At 43.7% G+C, this 17,310-nt stretch overlaps 1 long non-coding RNA gene across 3 annotated transcripts; it reads left to right on the forward strand.

The window, feature by feature from the left end:
* The first annotated feature begins 1,861 nt into the window (after window positions 1-1,861).
* On the forward strand, window positions 1,862-16,627 carry LOC123372034. Of its 3 annotated transcripts, none has more exons than XR_006580061.1 (5): window positions 1,862-2,010; window positions 4,227-4,333; window positions 5,722-6,610; window positions 15,593-15,655; window positions 15,753-16,627. It is a non-coding gene; the product is annotated as an uncharacterized LOC123372034 (long non-coding RNA). The 3 variants fall into 3 exon arrangements; XR_006580060.1 differs by having other exon boundaries at window positions 6,523-6,610; XR_006580059.1 differs by having other exon boundaries at window positions 4,227-6,610.
* Window positions 16,628-17,310: the final 683 nt, after the last annotated feature.

A 17,310-nucleotide genomic window follows, 5' to 3' on the forward strand; every position in this document is an offset into this window, starting at 1 on the left:
AAAGGAAGACGGTGCTGTTTACAAGATGACCCATTGCACTCATTGTTGCTATTTATGCAACAGTACTGAAAATACTGACGTGGCAGACAACATCGGAGAATAGCAACAACATTCAGCTTTGTCTAAAGCTTCTACAAATTGTAGAATGTAAAACTCAAGCCAAAACCTATCAACTGTTGGACATTTCTTCTGGATTAGCACAAAATTGTTTATGCTAGGTGCAATTAAAGAGTGGTGCAGTACTCTGCAGTATAAATAGCTCTTCAATAATAAATAATCTCTGCATTTTAGGAATTTTGCAAACTAATGCTAATTGTGGAGTGCTCCTGGCGAGTGAAGCTCTAAGATAATATTGACAATATTTGCTTATTTTACTTTATTAGTTTTGGGATTATTTTGGTATGATTTTTGTCCTATGGGGGAAATAAAGTGATCAGTTCACCCCTGAAATAGTCCAGCTATGGACAATTTAAATGTTGAATGCTTTTCTATTGTTTGGCGAATTTAAAACTATTTGTCTTTGGAGCCAAGGTTTAGTTAGCACAGAAATGCCAAACTATAGCTCTCATTCCTTAAGTGCTTTCCTTTATCTGTGAAAGACTGAAAAATGGCTTTTCAGCTGGCACCAGTGGCTTTGGGGAGTGCTACAGAGCACATTTTTGTAAACTGCTTATTCCATGTTTATTGGCCTCACTGCAGGGATTACAGAAGACCACACAATTGGGTTGATCATTTTCCTTCACATTAACAGACTGAGTTTGGAATGGCAGCAGCTAACCTTAAGGAAACCCAGGCTAATGCATGATGCTTCATGGAAAACTTTTCAACATTAAAGAGGTTTCTTGCTTATGGAGGGAACTTTAGAAGTTGAGGACCCCAAGTCCTATTGAAAGTCAATGGAATTTGTGCTCCTAAATCCCTGAGACATTTTTCAAAACCTCCCCCATAGCCACAACTTCTTTCCTCAAGACACATCCAGTGTCAACGAGCTGTGCACTTGGATACTTCATGGAGAGAGAGTTCTCTCTCCCTATTGGAGACTATGGGGCCAATAAAATAGAACATCTCCAGAGCCTCTGTACATTTCCTGTGCAGTAATGACAGATCATTTTTCCTGCCCCTCTTGTAGTAGAATTAGGGAAATATGCATATTACAGTGAGTAACTGTCAGGTACAGCTCTGCCGGCAGATAAGGAGAGTAGACTTTCACAGACACGTGTAGAACTTCAGCGACTTCTGTAGCCACCACATGCGTGAGAGGATTTGGCCTATTGATGAACATATGTGAAGTGGTTTTATTCCCTCTTTCTTTGTTCACTGAAATATTTGGGAAAAGCTGATCTTTGTTTTGTTCCATCTTTTGTTCCCTACTCACTTAATCATCACAGCACCATGTAGAATCCTAGTATGCAGTTAGAAAAGGAAAAGGCCCATTATTCCATCTGAAAATGGTGGGGTTGGGTAGGCTTCATCTTAGACTACAAAAAACTAAAAAGTAGAACTGTAAAAAAAAATTTAATGGGACAGTTTTCCTTTGGAATATGGTTTTAAAGTTTACAAATCTATGAAAAACTATGTGTAGCACATGGAACAGCCTCTGATGTTTTCATGTATAGCCTGCTTGATCCCCAGAATTAACACTGAGTGGGGTAATACCAGAGGAGCAGCTCAAATATCCAAAAGGGCTGGCCAGGGGTAGGACATTAGCCCTTCAGGGCAGGGGTGGGTGTGGCAGTGACATCACAAGTGCCTTTTGCAGGATCTCAGCTTATTGGTCAAAGGAGGTCAGGAGGCAATGACCTCATAGAGAAACCCTGGACAGGCTGCAGGACAGGTGCACTCTCAGAAGCCCCCGTGGCTTTGCTGCAGTGAGTCTCCTTCATGAGGTCTCTCCTTGGGGACTGAGAGAGAATTCAGGTTCACATACGTGAGTGTGACAAGGAGCCTCTTTGGAGTTTTCTCCTTTCCTACAACTAATTTTGTTATAAAACAGACGTCCCTATTGAGAAGGTAAGAACCTCAGAAAGTTTTGGTACCTATTCAGCCTGATCAATCTGGTGCCATCCAAACTCTAGGCGTGAAAAACACTAGGTTAAGGTGGGAGAATTTTTTTTCCCCACCTAGGCCTTTGTCCCTTACAATCACTGAGGATATTGGGGTTTGTCATTTTTGGTTTCCCTTTTCCCTGCTTCTCTCCCTCCACTGGCGAGCAGGGGTTGGTCTGCAGCCTTCATTGTGGGAGGTCCTCAGAAAGAGGTGGGACTGGAAGAGTGCTCTGACCATGACTTGAGCTATCCTTAGGACCCCTTGGTGAGAACCCTCAGCCTCCTGCTCCTCAGAGTCTCAGTGCTGGTTGGCTGAGCTGGGGTTCTAGTGACATGGAGAAGACCAAGCAAATAAGTCATAACCAATCATATACTAGATGCATTTTGCTGCTTCTCTCCATTAATTTTCCCTGAGCATTTCACAATTCTCTCTAATGTTCTAGTTCTTCTAAAATACTTGCTGAATAATTACAGTAACAGTTTTCACTTTTGGGCATGTGCTTAGCACAGATCTGGCAAGTCTTAAAGCCTGGGAATTGCAGCATTCCCCAGTTACAAATGGGGGAAGAAACGGGTGGGAGGAACCCCCTGTAACTAAAACTTATAAGGAAACTACTAAATTAACTAGTGGAAACTAACTATGCAGAGCATATAGAGTACTGCTAATCCACTTGCCAAAGCAAGAGAAGTGCAAGGGGAAGTTCCAGCTACCGTCACTGGCGGTAAGAAGGAACTGAGGGGGTGTAAGGTTGGCAGGGGTCTATATTGGACACCATGAAGGCACGACTCCAGGAGGCACCCAGGTTGACCCTAAGGTTGTTGCTAGGGTAAAAATCTTCCAGCTACTGTGCATGTACTGTCAAATGAGAAGAAGGACACTTCTCTAACTCCTGCCAGTAGTGAGTCTGGGTGAAATAATGGGCATTCAATCACTTTGTGGGGGAGAAAGGGTTGTTTCAAGGTGTTGAGCACCAAGGCATTCTAAAATTTGCTAAAATGTCTAGTCTAGGGAAACAAAAAATGGTCAGGCACAAATTTTAACCACTGTCTTTCTTAAATCTCATTCAGGGATGTGACTCCTGTTATTTTAGTCACCTGGGGTTCTTTGCCAGGAGGAGAGAAGAGGTTCCTGGCTCAACTTTTGTGGCCTTAACAAACTAGGTGCTTTATACCAGTTCTCTTCTTAGATCCTAGAAAAAGAATGACAGGTTTCAGAGTAGCAGCCGTGTTAGTCTGTATCCACAAAAAGAACAGGAGTACTTGTAGCACTTTAGGCCTGGTTTACACTGGGAGGGAGGGGGAAAAATTGATCTAAGATACGCAACTTCAGCTACGAGAATAACGTAGCTGAAGTCGACGTATCTTAGATCGACTTAGATTGACTTACTTCACGTCCTCGCGGCGCAGGATCGACGGCTGCTGCTCCCCCAATCAACTCCGCTTCTGCCTCCCGCAGCAGTGGAGTTCCGGAGTCGACGGGGAGCACGCTCAGGGATCGACTTATCGCCTCTAGATAAGACGCAATAAATCGATCCCCGATAGATCGATCACTACGCGCCAATCCAGCGGGTAGTGTAGATGTACCGTTAGAGACTAACAAATTTATTTGAGCATAAGTTTTCGTGGGCTACAGCATCTGATGAAGTGGGCTCTAGCCCACAAAAGCTTATGCTCAAATAAATTTGTTAGTCTCTAAGGTACCACAAGTACTCCTGTTCTTTTTTTAGAAAAAGAATATCTTCACATACATTAACAAGACAAGACAGGCTCCAATACATCTTGGAGGTGAGCCCGATGAGGAAGGGTAGGGAGCAATTTTATCTTAACACCAGGGAGGACTGGAAAGGAGAGACCAGAAGATACATTTTCCAGTCTTTAGAGCCAGGGAGGGGCAAGGGGTCTATCTCCTCCTGATGAGCTGTTCACACATCAGGAGTACAGAAAGCATGGGACTAGCCCCAACAGCGAACGTTGTCCCAATCTAGAGAGACAATGACAAGTTGTGACCTGCAGGATACAAGCATTGTCCTGGGTGCAACAATACCCTTCTAAAGCTCTACGATCACTGAATCAGATATTTCACCTGAGCACAAAGTCTCAGCCCCTTGGGGATGGGGAAGGGCTCGTTTGCACAGCACGTGCACCTGCCCATTGACCCTGACCTGCCTTCTTCCCCCACAGCATGTCAACTTCTGGATCAGGTCCAGAGAGTGTCCCAGGAGAGAGCCAGGGCCATAAGGAGCTGCACAGGCCTGCCCCAATTCACCATCACCCTCCCTGAATTTGACGTAAGTAGCCTTTGACCCCAGCTTACTGACTTTAGGAGTAGGTGGGCTAGCTCTGACTGACTGTAGGATCTGCTGCTGCAGAGACTGTGGGTTAGGAGTGTTCCCCTTGGGGAGGCAGAGTCTGAGCAGGGAACAAGATAAGCAGGAAAAGAAGAATTTTACTCAAGCCTGGGCCTTTAAGAGGACCATGCTCCAGCCAGGTTTTTGCCTGGCCTTGGGTCCTTTCTTATCATCCTGGAGCAGCTGGGGGAACAAGTCGTCATAGAAGGCCCTGCCCACATCCCTTTACTCCAGGCTTCCTTGGGGGCAGAGAGAACTAAGTGATTGCTAGCGAGGGAGTCCAGAGACATGGGAGAGTTGATACCCAGTGACATAACTACTAGGTAGCCCCACAGATAAGCACAGCCCGCATCACAATTTGGCAGAGAAAGCAAATAACATCCCAGACTTGCTGTGAGGCCTAAAAAAGGGGGAAAAGGATAGAGATGGTAGAAGTATTGAAGTGGCTACTGGACAGCCTCCAACAACAGGCGGCCTAACTGCAGAAACAACAGTACCAACTGTTCCAACAAATGGCTGCCCAGGAGCAACAACAGGGGACACAACAACAGCAGCAGCTTATTTAGGAGTTGACAGTGTAGCGAGGAGAACAGCAACAACACCTCATCCAACAAATAGTGACCCTCTGTGACAGGGTGTAGTTACCCCACACTGAATAGGGAAGGGTTAACCCTGCATATTAAGCCAAGGAACCCACGCTCCCTCGCTCCTGCTGGGTGTGCTCCAACTGGAATACTAGTATAAAAAGCTCAGTCAGGGCTTATTGCCGAAGAGGGAGGACGCACATCACTGGCTCCAGCCCAGGAGCTGCTGAAGTCCCAGATTGTGGAAGCCAGGCCTGCCAAGACCCAGGCAGATACCTGGCTACCTGATGTTGCCCAAGGAAGGTCAGAGCCATGGAGAGCTGCCCAGGCCAAGGAACCTGGAGACCCCAGAAATGCCTGCACTGCCGCATCAGGAGACAGGGTAGGAAGTAGTCCAACGGGACTGTATGTTGATACTGTTATAGAACCGAAGGTTAAGTCAGTGAGTTTTGGTAGGATCCCTGCTGACCCAGAGATGAGTGTACTTGTAGCTAACAGGGCTATGGGCTGGGACCCATTGGCGTAGGAAGGGCCTGGGTCCTCTACCCCAGCCATCATACCCCTGGGTGGTGTCCATCCTCCTACAGCCATTAAACCACATCTATACTGACTCTGGCCATTGGGCCAGGCTGCACTGAGGTAAAGGACAGTCAGATGGACTTAATTATGGGGCTGCAAAGCCTTTGTCCCTCCCAAGAGGGGGGCAGGATGTACTCGCCTTGTAATACCCTCTTACAACTTCAGGGGTCAAATGTAAACCCTACAGCAAGACCTTCAAACATCACTCCAGCTAGAAGCATTCTGATAAAACTCGCAAAGAAGAGGAGTGAAGATGACCCAGAAGCCATCGTCATCACCTTTGATGAGGATGCCATGGCAGCACAATGGCCACCCAAACACTGTGCTGTTTTATTGGCAGGGCCGTAACCAGGGCAGTGCGAGCGGGGCAGCAGTCCAGGGCACAGACTCAGGAGGTGGGTGCAGAAAAATAGAAAAAATATCATAGGGACTAGAGCCCTGCAACAGGATGGGGATCCCGAGGGTCCCACAGGATCCATTGCCATAATAGCAGGAGCTGGATTAAAACTCAACAAACAATGTGGAAGTAGGTGGGAGTGGAAATTGGAGTGAGCATTGTGGGGTGGGATGGGAAGAATATTAAAAAAATAGACCTCTTGTGAAGCAAGCAACATGAACCTCCCATCCAGCACCCACCACTCTCCAGCTGCCCGGCCCTGAAGGCAGTGCCACCAGCAGCAGCAGTGCAGAAGTAAGGGTGGCAATACCATGGCATGCCAACCTTCTGTGCTGCTACTTGTGGCAGTGCTGCCTTCAGAGCTGGAGGCCAGGCCAGTGACCTCTGCTTTCCGGTCACCCAGCACTGAAGGCAGTACCACCACCACCAGCAGTGCAGAAGTAAGAGCGGCTGGCAAGGCAGTGAGCGGAACAAGTGGCTGATGAGGTGGTGAGGAGCCGCAGCTGGCAGGGTGGCCAGGCAGAGCAAGTGCTCAGATCACAGAGCATGCAAGATGCCTTCTTCCTCAGGTGCAAGATGAACTCACATACCACTCGGAAACCTGTCACGTAGATGCACCTCTGAACCCTGGGCCCTCACTGACCAAGGACAACCACTGTGAGTGGGGTATGGTGAGGGAGCAGAGTGGGTCATAGAAAAGGAACTGATGGTTGTAGAACTCAAGAACATGAGGTGGAAGGCACTGCCCCACGCACTCTGGGGTGGGCGTCCTGCTCACAGTTTTATGTTTATGAATCATGCTTGTGGTATTTTCCCTAATTAATGTCGGGTGACTTCACTCCTTTCATTAAGTTTCTTTTCTACACTCAGACTCTGTGCTTGTGAGTAGGGAAGTATTGCCTCTCAGAGGCACCCAGGGTGGTGTGTAATTTTACCAGGTTACTGAGTGGGGGCTCGAGCCAGGTCTGTGTTGTATTGTTGAAAAGGAATCCCTAGATATTGAACCCGGCCCTGCTTCCTGCTGGCTCCACCTGGCAGAAGGGTGACATACATCATCCAATTAGTGGCAAAGAGATCCAGACTAACATGGCTACCCCTCTGATACTATCATCCAATTAATCCCCTTTCCAGGGCACTAAATACATCCAACAGACAACTAGTTGCTATGGACATTATATGAAAATATAGGCCTGTGGGCCAAACTCATCCATATTCACTGGCTTCCTTAAGACCTCTTGGACCAGGAGTGCATGAGGAGAAATAAACAATAAAAATAAATGCTTAAAACCTAGTTTAAGATACTGTTTTTATTAAATGTCTGAAATAGTGAAAAAATAGGGGAATGGAAATGCTATTGCTACATTTTGTAACCAGAACTGGCTATTACTATAATAGTTTCCAAAGTTTTCCATGTGTTTTCAGCCAGTTTCTTATAAATGATAGCTACTGTTAGAGCATAACACATGATACGTTTTCAAATAAATAAACTATTCTAGGGATGGATTTTGTATGTCTTGGATGCACGAGGAGAAATAAGATCAAAAGCCAAATTATTACAACCACCCAAATGTATGAAATTGTCCCCCCTGGAAATATGGGTCTAAATTTTCCAAATGAATTTTGAGTACGTCAGTTTTTGGCTGCCTAGTATATGACACCAGAAGATGGCCTGAGTTTCAGTGTGCATGAGCCTACTTCCATGATCAGCCTTTTTGGAAAAATCAGGCCCCATTAAAGATGTCTAAAGAAATGAGATAAGTATGTTTGTTGAAACTGGTACCTCTGAACCTGAGAGTTTTTATAAGGTTCACAAGTAACTGACATCCTTACTCAACAACTCTAACCAAACTGGTTGGATGATCACAAACATTCCTCAAAGTACTCCTGTAAAAATGGCATCTTTCATGACAATTCTAATTGAAGCCATGATGATCCTCAATAAATAGGGCATTTAATACCTCCTCTACCTCCTCCCCTGCCCACTGATGTCCTCTATGTGTTTACATAAAAGATATAATGATAATACTAACTAGACTACAGTGATCCATATGCCTCAACCCCAACCAGGAGAGACCACCTCTTGCGAGCAAAGGATAGCTTAATCTCCATGCCAATTCAATCCCTGTCTTCTCTGCTGAGGCTGGCCGGATGATAGCAATTAGTGCCTCCTTTCCATTTTATTTTTTGGTACATTTGGAACAGAGCTCTGACCAGTGAAAAGATGTCAAATGATAACTTTTGGAATCTAGAGACATGGGGTAGATATAAAACAGAAACCTAGAAGTTAAAAATAACTATATCTCATTACTAATCCTCAGAACCACCCATTCCCTGCTAATCTTTAGAGACATTTTAAAACCACACTAAAGCACTCCAGGGCAAACATTATCTTTATAATCCTGAAAATACTCAACTTTAAATCATATCTAGCAAATGAATTCAATGTATAACATCATCACACTACGACACTTCCTTACATGTCTTAGCAATTAGGTGCTTGCTAGTTCTTTTGCTAGAATTGTTACACTAAATAAATGTTTCTACAGTACATAAAATGCTATTTGATTACACAGACATCCAGCAAAAGAAAGAAAAAAAAAGGCATGACAGACTTCAAAACATGCTGAAAGATGGAAAAAGAACCATATCTAGATTGTGATGACATTTCTGAGGACATGCTCAGCATTACTCAAGGCCATTGATATTATGTATAGTTCATTTGACTGGACGGAGTCCAGATAGCAAAACCAGAATTTGCAGACATCTTTGTTCTCAATGTAATGTGGAACCTGCACCACATTTTAAACTTCACTTTGTCAGAGAAATGTGGCTGAACTAATGACTGGTGTAATTCCACTGACTTTAGTGGAGATGATTCAACAATGAATTTGGTCCACTTAGTCAAAAAATATAAATCAGATTATAAATACCAAATTTTGAAAAATTTCCTTTCCTTTTGTTTTAGGAAAGTGAGAATTTATTAAATAAATGAAAGCATGTGAATTCCTTTTAGTACCAAATACACAAAGCCAACAAGCCTTTTATTTATACACAAAAAGAGCAGTAAAGCCCTTCCATATTTCTCATTAAAATAGTAAATATCTCAGCTTCTAAAATCTGTGTTTTCCCAAATGTTGAAATATGCATGCAAGCACAAGTCTGAATTCTACACTCTTCTCTGCATTGGCTGCAGGAATTCTATTCTGATCTCTTTCCTGATGCAAAATATTAACCTTTGCCAAATACATTATACAGTAATTAAAAACAGGTCTAGATCCTTTATCAATCAAGATTTCAAAGACATTATAGTGGGCAGATGTTATTTCAAGCTAAGATGAAAGCTTCACATTATCATGATCACAATTTATGCACTATATGGTTCTATAACCACAGTTAAACTCAGGGAAGATTTAAAAATTGTGGCTTTGTTTGAAAAAGGAGAACTAGTTCCCTGCTTGCAATTAGTAGGTGAAAAGCCAGCAGAAGAATTTCACTGATACATGCCTCTTTGAAAAGGGATCTTACATGTGTACTTGATAGGCTGAAAGTGAACCAAGGAGTCTCCAGAGAAAATGAATGAATAGTGATTGTAACTGAAAAATGATCATTATACCTCAAGGGAATAAATCATTCCAAAATACAATTTCAGAGTAGGATGACCAATAGGCTACAGCAGCCAGGAATACAGATTTTTTAAACTTGGGCTCTCTGACCTTTTAATTTAAATCACAGATAAGGAGAAGATGAAGAGTGTCCTTCAACTCTGGAAAGCAACATTAAAAATAACTATAGTGAATGCAGCTCAGTAGGCTATATTAAGTCCTTTGAAGTGAATACATTTCTGATGATTGTGCTTATAAATGATGTATCTAAATGTTAGCATTACATCCAAAGCTAATCCAGCCATGATATGTTCATTTAATTATCAGTTCTTCTGATGATTTGATTTTTCCCCATTTGCTGGGGTGATTCCTTGTTCACTTAGAGACAGTTGAAACAAAATCTGTCAGAGGAAACATATTCCAAAATGGCAGGGTAGCCTTACAAAACTGCCATGAAAATTTGCCACCCCGCTCATCCTTCTATGATAATGACAACAACAATATTTTATTCACCAGCCAAAATAAATCCTTTAGGCTGGATGAGAGGGTGAGTAGAACTTTACAAGCTCGTGGTACAGAACAGATATTATTGAATGACTCTTTATTGTACTACTTATAAATCTTACTCTGATGACATCCAAGACAAAGCCATTTTATATGATGTCACTTCACCTCTCTTCCAATTGTATTTGTTTCATTTTCATAACCCACTGTACCTATCATTACCATGCCAATGTTTTTGCTGTCTTTCTCTTTGGCCCAATGAATAATTAGTTATGCAAAATGGAAGAATCCAGAGAAATGCTAAACACCTTATCCCACAATAACCATTGGCTCAGTTGTTAGAGAACTTGCCTGTGATGTGGGAGGCCAAGCTTCAAGTCTCTGCTCTGATTCCTCATTAGATGAACACAAATTTTACCTTGGGAGTGTGTCATTCCAGAAAGGATTTTCAATATGATTGTTTTAGAATATTAAACTGTACATTTGACCTTATCCATCAGTGATTTTTCCCTCTGAGGTCATGTGACACTACAGGAAATCTTTCCTCCCTATATGTCACCTTAATTCTCAATGAAAGTCAATGAGAATTACACCATGTATATGGTGTACCACCTAAGGACATAAGCTGATGCTATTAATTCATTCAAATAGGACAGTCTGTTTATGATATCACAGATCTTCAGTTGTTTCAAGGTTGCCCATGTTTCTTTAGTTTGCCACATATTCCATTTCCGCTGGGCAAACACACAACGAACCTGTTGTCACTAGGGATGGGAGAGCCTGGAACAAAGCCCTGCTTCCACAAGCTTCTCCAAAAAATTCTACTCTCAGCACATGAAAAATGTCAGGCACGCTGTTTGGGCTTCGGTGAAGTAATGTGGTTGATGTGGGGGGGGCAGCAGAATCAGGTGTACAATGGAAAGTTAATTACACCAACTTCAGGTTATTTTATTAAAGGCGCCTTAAGTATTATTTGTCCACAGTATACACTTACACTTCCTACAGCTTTCTGAATTTAATATGACTTTAAAATGTTTAATGTATTTGCTATTTTAAAATTCAGAAAGTTCAGACTTACTAAAATTATGGCTTCTTGGTCCTTACTCTTCTAGCTATTACTATGTTGCCCATGAACCTGTTACTCAGCAGAGACCCAGAGGGGCCACCCCTCTAGAAACTATATGGCCAAACAAGGAAATGCTGAGTTAAATCCTGACTGGGGTCTTTCACCCCCACTGTGTATCTGACATTTCCATCAAGTTACAGGGTTGAGTGACAAGAGATTTAATGTTTTGTAATGAAAGGCTAATTTTTCAAAAATTATATTGAGGGCAAGGGGTCTATGTAACAGGGCTATGTCAATGAAAATGCCACAATGGTGATATCACATCCAGGGTCACTAAGATTACCACCTACAGACGTCCCAAAGGTGGAGACTAAAGAATGAATTTCATACATCTAGTTATGAGTTCATGTTACAGAATGCAACCATATGTTGGCACTCAGGTTGTGGAAGCAGAATCCCTAGAAATGTCAGAGAAAAAGACAGACGGTCAGACAAATACACACATAAATGTCCATTTTACATTTTCAAAGAATAGTAAACAAATATCTTGCTTTCATGAAAGCAAAATAGTTGTCCACCTGCATCTATAAAAACACCCTCTTATATACTGGTGCGTGTGCATGTCTGTATGTGTGTAAACTTTTATTTTGTCTTACAAGAACACATTTTGATAGGTGGGTGGAGACTCAAATGGGAATTGTAATTCCCCTTAATTGCTTTAGCCTTAGTACAAGGCTTATTTGTTTACCTGAAACCTATAGAAAAATATTGGTGGTTGCTGACGGTAAATTCCAACTGCCTAAGGGTAGAAAGAATTATTCTATTCTCACACACAAAAATACTTGACCCAGGGATTACATTCAAAAATTGGGGTCAAATGTGCACCAGCTGAGTTAATTTATAAAGACCTAGCCTGTCTGAAGAAAAACCAAGAAAAGTATGACAAAAAACAAAGTCCAGGAAAAATCCCAGATTTTTACAATAGCTTCAGGTGAAAATAACAGCTGCTACAGCAAGATAAATCAATATAGCCAAGGAACACAGCTGAGACTAGGATGGTATAAACATATTTTAGAGAATTTTCAAGTTCACTTGAACACTTCAGTGTGAAATTTCTTAATTAAACCAAATCTTTATGGGTTTTGCTTCCGATTAATGTTGCCCCAGAAGCTTTCCTACAACAGTTCACTCCCCCCATCATGCAGCCCTCCAGTCACAAATATAGCCAGAAATGGGTGGTCAGGGTTAACTAATGGAATGGTGGTGGCAGCAGGAGGGAGAATGCACAGAACACAGAAAAAATTGAGTTTGTAGAACTAGATGCTGTGTAAAGGCAAGACAGAGGAGGACAGCCCAGGAGAACGAATTTGGGATTGCCTCCTAATGAAGTAGTAGGAATGATGGCCTAGTGGTTGGCAATCTTTTCAGGTTGGTGACTGCTTATTCTAACTAGCCAATCACTAACTCCCTCACTCAATCCCACACAACTTCCTTATATTTACTCTAAAAGAGTAAAAAAAAATAAATCTTTCAATGATAAGTCTATATTATTTATTTGTGTCTGTGTTTTGAGAGGTTAGCAGAGATTACTTGACATTTAAAGGCAAGAATGTGCAAGGGACAAGGGGAGTGAGGTTTTCTTTGCTTTAGATTGTAATAAAATTTGCAATGCCTCAGAACCCCAAGTTGTTAGTTGTAGTTTAGAATCACTGGCCTCGTAGAGGGAAACTGGATTAGGGTCTCAAGAAACCTGGGCCTTGTCTATACTATCACTTAAGTCTACATAAGTTACGTCACTCAGGGGTGTAAAAAAACCCACCTCCCTGAGCAACATAATTTACGTCGACTTAACATGTTGTCTACACCGTGCTAAGTCAGCGGGAGATGCTCTCCCATCAACATAGCTTCCTCCTCTCATTGAGGTGGATTAATTAAGTCGATGGGAGAGTGCTCTCCTGTTGACTTATTGGGTCTTCATCAGACCCTCTATACTGATGCCACTGCATTGATCACTAAAGCGCTAAATTGGCACCATTGTGAAGACTAACCCTGGGTTCAAATCCTGGCCCAGGGAACAATAGAGCTAATACTTCCCTACCTCAGCAAGGTGTTGTGAGTAGAGCTGGATGGGAAAAGGTTTTGAGACACCAAGAGACCCACTGTCCCAGTGGTTAGGGCACTCACCTGGGATGTTCCTGAATCAGAGCCGGGACTTTAACTTCTTCATTCCAGATAAGTGCCCTAACCCATTGTTTCCCAAATGGTGGGTCCCAACCTACCAGAGGGCCTCTGGAAAGGTTCTAGGTGGTTTATGGGGCCTGAGGCAAACATTCATTGCGCCAGGTGCAGGGAGGAGGCAAGGGTGGCCAAGCAAGCCTGCACCACACTCCACCTGCAGCAGCGGCTCCTGTTGCATGAGGCTGGGCCCAGCTCCCAGCACTGCTAATTGGTGCACAGGATTACATGACATGATGGACAAGTGGCCAGGCCAAACCTGAGTGGAACTGTGATCTCATGAGTCATGTTTCCATGCCACGCACCCATATTTGGCCCAGCCACTGCTCCATCATGATGAAGGGGAGTTTGGGCCACACTTGGGTGGTGCTGTGATCCATGTGCTAGGTCACAATGCCCAGAGCAGGGACCTGGGCCTAGCTCCATAGGACGGGAGCTACCACTGCAGGGCAGGCTTGCTCTCCAACAATGCCCTCTGGGGCCTTCCCTCCACACACAGCTGGGAGTAGGGTTGCAGAGACTGACCTGCAGTCCAGAGGTTAGAGTCAAGTCCCCATGTCTCCCACCTCCCAGTGAATGCCCTTACCTCTGGGTTACTGGCTGTTCTGGGGTGGGCCTCCCTCCTGACACTCCTCAAAATTCCACACTGGACCTGTGGAAACCCATTCGGATGAAAGTGTTGTCGAAACCAACCCTTTCCCACTAAATCACCCAATTTGACAAACCGGCATTTTGCCAACAAAAAAATGTTTTGTTGAAAAATTCCAGACCAGCTCTAGTTATGAGTTTAAAACCTGTCAATGATTGTGCTTTGGTAATGACGACCATGTAGATACTTAGATAATCCTGATAACAGCGAACTTCTTAACTGGTCTGTCTTGTAACAGCTCACTTTGCCCTGTTGAGCCGGCACAGCATAGCCAGAACAAAGCATGCTCCAGCAATGTCCTCCGCTAGTCACACTTTACAGTGGAGGCTTTCAAGGAGCTAGGATAAAACTTTGCAATATTGGCTCTAATGTTGGGGCTTTTAGTCATTTGGGGGGCGGGGGTTTGCTGGTTGTTTTATCTTTCACCCTCCCTCTTAGTCCACCTTCTTATTACCAAAGTTGGCACCCTTTTAGATGCCTATGTTTCTGATTGGTTAAAGTTTAAGCCTAATCTACCTAGCAACAGTAAAGGCAGGAAAGGGTCATTTGACTCTCTGTTATTCTGTCTAGTGATAGAAAGGTTATATAAAGGGATTGCAGACTCTGTCAGGTGCTGTCCGCTCAGGAGGCAGCCCGTGTTTGGTTCAACTTGTGTCTGTGCTCGGTCATGCAACGGAGAAAGAGGAACATCAACAGCACACCCATGCTTACCTGGTTATCCATCATCAAAGGAGACCCTCTGTTCCATCTCGAGTTCTTGAGTCCGGTAGCTGTCCTCCAGGTCCCAACTTGAGTTACCTGAGAAGCAAGACAGATGAGAGCATCGTGAGCCATCTACACCTGAGCTCCTGTCACTCCTAGAGATGGAATAAGTTTGACATTTTATTTGTGTTATGCCCATATTGGTTAGGGGTTGGGTCTGGGCTTCAAGCCACTGTACTTGTAAAACCACTGAGTTGTTTTATGCTGTTTTACTCTGTTTAATGCTTTATTGCCCTTTCCTATCTTGTGTTACTTATCCCATAATAAATCCTCCTGCCTGTTTTCACCTTTTAAAATGACTAAGTTTAATTTGACCTGTGATTAATAGGTGATAGACCCTACAGGGGAATTGATCCTTTGGAAGGTGAGGTCACCAATTCCACCAGCCTCTTCTGATACCACTAAGATAGGTGGCAAAGTCCAATGTGAAGAAGAGGTTGCTGCCCCTTTACTGTGGCTGGAGCATGGAACAGAGTCTGGCCTTTTATCTTTCATCATATTCATCTCTAGCTGGGATCTAATCTCTGACTTCCAATGCGTATACACATCTCTGGAGTCTGAAGGAGTCTTATTTTCCCCCCTATTGAGAATGGAAAATAGCAACACAAAGAAAACAAAATAAAATGCAGTCCAGATTATAGGTAGGCAGTGTTGTGTCCACTGTACACTAGTTAAAGAAAATACTGTGGAGGACTTGGTTTTACGGCTGCAGTTTTGCTGTAACTCAGATGCCCCAGATTTGACATATATTTTTCACTCTTTGTCCCAATATTTATGATTTTAAATGTGCAATAATAACCCCTCAAATTGTATTCTCTCAGATCCATCAAGACTGAGAGCTTAAATTGAATTCAGGAGTTCCAAACCAAATCTCCAGAGGAGAGGTGGGATAAAGGGATCATGGGGGTGGGATGTGTTGTCAATTGTATGCAAGTATGAAAAAAGTTTAACTTTCAACTGTTTTCTTCCTTTTCCACCTAGGGCATAAATCACAAGGCACTGATCTTATTTGGTTGGGTAGCAGGGATGGCTGGAATGTACTGTGGTCAAGATAGCTAAGACATGTCTGTGTCAAGCCTCTCCTCCGCCAAAATGAGGCTACTCTACAGCAGAAATGTACATATTCTGGGCAGCGGAGTCAACATAGTGTCTTGTTGCACTTTCTGCAGTACCCTGATTTGTGGAAGGCTCAGAAAATTCAAGGGTGAAGCAATGATTACATCCGTATTGTTTTCAACCATTATATACACAGCATACTTCTTTTTTGAACACCAAAGCAGAACTGAAGTTTGTTTGTGGTGTATTGCTTCATTAAGGATCTATGGATGAAAATCCTGGCTCAGGAAATAATGGGGATAAGCCACCACAATGCAGGGGGTACTCCAAAGCCTTTAGGCACCACTACTTAAGTCCCTAAAAACCCTGTGTTAAGGACTCATTTGGGATGTTAGTGGTTTACAGGTAGTTTTAAGCGTCCTTTACGCTGGGATGAATTTCAGTTTATGGAATTAGAACAGATTTTCCAAAAGCGACTGGAGATTTTGGGTGTCCACATTTTGGGTGCCCAATCTGAGACACGAGAAAAGAGCCTGACTTGTAGAAAATGCAAAGTACCCTCCATGTGAAAAAGAGATCCTGGTAAGGTTTCCCAAATTGGGCACTCAAAAGTTGAGGCACCCCAAAAAATCACTAGTTATTTTTTAATTCTTTGGCCTGCGTGGACACATATGGTATATGTGTTATCAATTAGATCATTGCTTGGACATCGTAAAGGCAGATGGACTTGAACCAACAATGAAACTGAAACAGACAACGACCCTGTTTGTTTTGGGATTTTTAGTTAGTTAAGCATTATTGAGGTGGATTACTGTAAACGGGTCGGGACTCACCCCTGCGGCGCCTCCTACTGGTTACTCCGCAACTTAGCTCTTTTTCCAGTCCGGAGCGCCCTCTGCAGGCTGGTGATCCACCTGCTTTACTCTCAGCCCGTGTCCCTCCCTGGACCCGGTGCCCCTTTTACTCTAACTGGGTCTCCCCCTCTCAGGGGAAACCCCCCCCACCACGCTATCCCCACTTGCCTCAGGATGGCTACTGCTCAGTCACTATCGAGCCCCATATCCTGGGACAGACTGCAGTGTCAGCCTTCTCATCACCGGCAACGGGGTTCGGACCTGCTGCTTTACCTATCTTTAGGTTGCCCCCTGCAAACCCCAGTACCTCTTAGCCCCGTGCTAGGCCGCAGGCCTGGGGCTTTCCTAGGCTGGAGCTTCCCCAGCCCCTCAGCCTTTTCCCCGTCCTGCTTCACCCTAGGTACTTATCTTAACGTCTAAGCAGCCAGGCCCATCTCTCCCTAACCTCAGAGAGAGACTCTCTGGCTTCCTGGCTGCTCTGGCCTTTTATAAGGCCCTGGGCTCAGTTTGGGGCGTGGCCCCCAGCTGCCACCATTTCCCCAATCAGCCCAGCCAAAAGCCCCTTCCCAGGGCTGTTTTTAAAGCCCCAAAGGGCAGGAGCGGGTAGCCAGCCCACTACAATTACATAG

This window comes from Mauremys mutica, chromosome 1 (genome assembly GCF_020497125.1).
Source record: "Mauremys mutica isolate MM-2020 ecotype Southern chromosome 1, ASM2049712v1, whole genome shotgun sequence".
NCBI classification, from domain to species: Eukaryota; Metazoa; Chordata; order Testudines; family Geoemydidae; genus Mauremys; species Mauremys mutica.